The sequence below is a fragment of the Apis dorsata genome, unplaced genomic scaffold (genome assembly GCF_000469605.1).
Source record: "Apis dorsata unplaced genomic scaffold, Apis dorsata 1.3 scaffold_44, whole genome shotgun sequence".
NCBI classification, from domain to species: Eukaryota; Metazoa; Arthropoda; class Insecta; order Hymenoptera; family Apidae; genus Apis; species Apis dorsata.
In genome coordinates this window covers 254832-260065 of record NW_006263346.1, presented here as the reverse complement: position 1 = coordinate 260065, position 5234 = coordinate 254832, and the positions used below count along the sequence as shown (strand labels likewise).

Here is a 5234-nt window from a genome sequence, read left to right as displayed (position 1 = left end):
TATATATATATATACACACATACACACACACACATATATATATAAGATCTCGACAAGAATGCTGCCATGGAAAGAAGTTGGAGAGCTCTCTAAAAATGACTGCACCTTTCGCGGTAGCGCACGCAGCCGAGGTATTAGCGATGGTAGGTCGAGATTCCATGGTTATATACGTGTTACGCTATGATGGAAGCTATACGCGTGGAACGAAAAGATAACGCAATTTATTTCACCCTTTATTCATCCTCTTTTCGTTTCCCCCTTTTCCGGCTCGTGTGTATGAACCGACTGATGTATAAACGTATCCGAACACTCTTCGTCTCCATTTCTTTTTCTCTCTTTCTCTCTCTTCTTCTTTCGCTTTTTTCCTCTTAATCCTCACCTGCCCCACTGTTAAAGGTCCACTCTTATTATTATTATTATAGGGTAGAGGATTTAAACGCCCCCATTTTACACCAGCTCCATTCTAAGATAAGATCTTAAATTCTTGATTTTTTTCGCCAATTTTCTTTTAAAGCTGCATCTCTTTTTCGTTTTCCAAATGATAAGGTCTAATCTTCTTGTTGTGATGAGAAACAATCGTCGCGTGACTTAACACGACTTGGATGATTGTTATCTCGTTTCAGAATCTTTGCAAAAGTTTCCTTTGTCTAAGTCACTGTTCCAAAAATTTTAAATCCCCTAAACGATTAGCTAGTAGTTTATCCTAGACGATCGTATCGATAAATTCAAAAATAATTTCGTTATAGAATTTAAAGTTCACTGAAATTTTGCCAGCAACATCACTATTTCATATTTGATACTCATTTGTTTTTCCTCGATACACATATTTCAAATGTTTTGTAAACAGATACGCGCAATCACGTATAATTAAATATATTCATTCAATTAAACCTGTACATATGTATTTATTGTTTTCACTGCCCAGTCAACAAATTTATTTTTATTCTTCTCTAAAAAAACAAAAAAAAAGTTCCAAAGAGATAACATCTCGATTTTCCCTCCCAACTTGGAGATCTCGCTCCCGTCGTCCCTCCATTAAGACGAATTTTCCTTCATCGAGATTGACGAGAGCCGATGGCGGAAATTTCATTTCATCATTCGTTGTCCGCTTCGTAAAATCCAACCATCGACTAATTCAACTCGATCGAGCTTAATCCAAATTCGCACGGTTCTCATTTCCGGAATTCTGGCGTGTCGCGATGCACGCGATTCATCGTTATCCTCGCCGCTTTTCCAAGAGGGTGGGCGCGATACGATTAACATACCAGAAGTTGCCCCGTTATTCGGATCAGATCGTCTGAGTTGCACGACCCGTTCAAACTCCTCGTGTACGGAACGCATGCATCAACCGAAGGCAATTTGGGTCATCGGGCTGACTGCCTTTCTGGAACCGTATATATAATATATGTATGTGCGTGTCTAAGTTCCGTTACGAATCAATGTACATATACAGTCGGACGCAAAATTATTCATGCAAGCCGGCTCGCAAGAAAATTTATTCTCGAAAATCTTCTCGAGTGCCGCGAAATCAATTCTCAATTTTTTTTTTCTTTCTCTCTTGTATGTAATTTTGATTAGAAATTTTTTTTTTTTTTTTTGCAACAAGAATATTTTGTTTCGTCGATTTTGCTTCTTGAGAATTCTTGTTTTTCTTCACGATATAAGTTGGTAAATTAAATTTGCATAAAGTGTACGATTATTTTTGAAAACGACTGTATACGTTCGCATATGTTGCGAACTGTTGGGAACGATTTCGTGCACGTTTCTGTCTTCGACGCGTGTTCCAACGAAATTGAATTTTCGCCACCCGACGATCGATCGAAAACGCGGATCACGAGTGACGGTCTGAACTATTACACGATGGTCGTGGCTTCATCGAAACGTTAACTGTAATATTAGCTAAGATTGCTTCTCCTTTTTTAATTCGTAACTCTTTGATACAAATCGAATTGAGAATTTTAAGGATTAATAAGAGGGAAGGCTTCCGTTATTTTTCTTCCTTTTCTTACACATGATAATTGATATTATTTATCATGGTTTATGAAAAGCATCGATATCAATTTGAAACGAGTAAACGGATCAAAAAATCATTTTTTAAAATTGGACCCAAGGGCTTTCGTTGCTTTTAGCTTACATTTGTCGATTAAGTATTTATACTTCATTATACTTTTTGTATTTGCAAGATCTTCAGTCTAACATTCCAAAATGCTCGACTATGATCGTTTCTTTTCATCATGCGAAATACTCGACATTAGTGAATTGTCCAAGAATGATGTGCAAACAGCATTCCAGATTATCCAACGTTAAACCAACTTTCTGGAAGGCTTAACAAAATGTCACGAGCATTCTGCTTGCCAGTTTGATGCCAGTTCTTCAAGAACGTGCTTAGCACCGCTTTTAATTGTACATGTCTGACCCAGTTTCTGTAACAGTGTGCATTGTATCCCATAATGATCCTCACTTCGCGTACACGTCAGTCAATTACAGCAGTGGCCGGTTAACTGTCGCGCTTTCTGCCTGTTTAACTGTTGCAGAGTTATCTCCAATTCCTGAACTGGAACTTCCAGTTTTTGAGGCGTGCACATGCCCTTAGAAACATGAGGCACACATCCTAAAACGAATATTTCCCTCTCGTTCGTAAATACCTTCTCTCGTTTCTATCTTTTTCCACATTTTTATGCAAAATCAAATTTGCAGAAATATAATTAAAAAGAAAATAAATAAATATAGAAAAAAATTACCAATTTTCTAAATATCTATGTCGTTACATTTAGATTTCTAATTCTAAAAAAGGACAATATCCAGATATTATTATATTAGATTTTCTAATTATCGACTCAAAGTCTTTTCGACAAAAGCTAAATGAATTTTCTGTTGAAAGTTAGACGCATCGAGGCTCTAGCAAATTATAATAGACACCGGCTTAAATAGTTTGCCCGTGGTTTCATAGTTTCTCGTGGGAAACTATGAAAGGGTTTGCTCGTGTTTACAGCGTCGACAGCGGCGACTGAAAGCCGAAACCAACGTTTCTTCGCTGGGAAAGTTCGACAGTGGGGATTCGAATTCGATCCAAATCTTGCGTGGCCACGTCATTAACTTAACGAGTCTCTAATACAATTAGAGACGGAGGAAACAAGTCGAAAGTAGGACAGAATTGAAGCGAGTAACATGAAATGTTGAACAATGCATCGGCTAACACAAATTTTTCTTTGATTCGTTTCGAAAAGTTTCGAACATTCGATTGGAAAAAAAAAAAAAAAAAATAGAAAATGTATCGCGATATTTTGAACTCTCGAATTGAAAAATAGCCGAACACTGGTCACTTTTGATCCGTATATTTGACATCAAATATTTACAATGTTAAAAACATTGTGGATCAAAAAAAAGTAATTTAATTTGACTGGGGAAAAGTTTAATTCCGTTTTTGGAACAGAATATAAATAGTTCGAAACTAACTTTCATTAATTTAAAAACGTAGTAACTTCGTTTGACAAATTTTATGTAAAAGAATCTCTAAACAATTTCAAACGTTAATAAATAAAATATAAATAATATGACATAATATATTTGATTTTCTATATTACTTTTCCATAATTCAAATTCTAATTCAATTTAGAAAAAAAATCTGTCGATCTTTCCCTTATCTTCAAACTATAACAATCGTTTAAAATTCCCCCCAAAAAAAAAAAAAAAAATATCGCACAAACTTTCATCAACTATTTGCCCCCTATAGGAACCAACAATATAATAATCGTTCTTCTAAGATTTCATTTCCATCCCATCGATATCATTCCTCACACAAGTAACAAGTGCCATAAACTGCACGCTACTTTAATGGAAAGTAGTTAGATTACAGGTTCGAGTTCCAGTTCAACCCCGTATATATATACGTATATGCCTCGCGAAAAAAGGTGTTTCCCCATTAATCTTTAACCGTGTCCCGTGGCCGATGTAAGCCTATTACCTTGATTAAAATATCCAATAATCGAATTCATCCGGGTAGGATAACGNGAGAAAGGGGGCGGGGGTTCCGCAAGAGAAAGATAGTTTAACGGTGAAGGGGGTGGTAGGGGGTTGATTAATGAGAAGGGAGTGACGTGGCGGTACGCCGCGCACCAGCCACGCTTCGCCCCATTTCATCTCTGCTTTCCACCCTGTTTCGTTCTCCCTCTCTTCTCTGCCAGCTTGTTTCCCCCCCCTCCCCTTTTCCACTCTTTCCTTTTGTTTAATTCCGTCCTATCTGGAAAGGTTTCCGTCTTTTTCTCCTTTCCTTTTTTCTTTTTCTTCTTCTCTTTTTTCTTTTTTTTCTTTTTTTTTTTTTTTTTCGCTCAACTTCGTGACTCCTTTGTTCAAGGCGGCCCGTTCGCCGCCTGGCATCGTGGCGCCTTCGTCTGCGTGCCGCTTTTTTCCCTCCCCCCGGAAGATTTTTGTCGGTGTGTAAATAGCGGAAGTATCGATTCCCAACCACGTTTCATGAGAAATTACACGTTACCAGTACGATAAATTTTAGGGAAATGTTTTTTATGAATTTTGAAAAGTCTTGGAAAGGTTCTTCATTTTCCGTTTTGAAATTTAATTTATCTTAATGGTAATTTAAGAATGGAGATTTAAGATTATGTTTTACGTAACAATTTAATCGTTTCATTTAATTATTTAGTTATCGTTAATTTATATTCATTTTATAATAATTTTATCGATTAGTTACACGAACATCACTTTGATATATTTATATATACATGCAGTAAAAATGGATGCTTACGTTTAAGCATCCATTTTTACAAAATATTTGACGAAGAAAATTGCATGCAACTACGGTTTTTTTTAAACAACAAAAAAAAAAATCTATCTATCTCTGTGTGCTTCTTTTTTTATTATGGATCAGCAAATCAATGGTAAACCACTATTAAAAACCAAACGTGAAATCGAGTAGCCTTTTAGCAGAATTGCATATACCCTGTAGCGTACCAAATAAAAATAATCCCATCGAGTATTTTTGTAACCAGAACGTTGTTATTAAGGTCAAGAAAGACCTGTCATCATAGAGAATAAATTGTACACTCGACAAAATTAATAACGACGCTTTTTCACAACTTTTTGCTCCTTTTTTTCTTTTTTTTTTTTAAATTCCTCTCTTTAGTACACTGAAATTTACGCTGTTTCGTGTCGCAAATCGTATATATAATCGTATATCAGATAGGCAAACGAAGTTGAAAATTAACGTATCATGTACATCG

At 36.0% G+C, this 5234-nt stretch overlaps 1 protein-coding gene across 3 annotated transcripts in view; it reads left to right on the top strand.

The window, feature by feature from the left end:
• The window catches only part of LOC102673581 (semaphorin-2A), a 259910-nt gene that overhangs the window by 181834 nt on the left and 72842 nt on the right, over positions 1–5234 (top strand). The window lies entirely within an intron of this gene.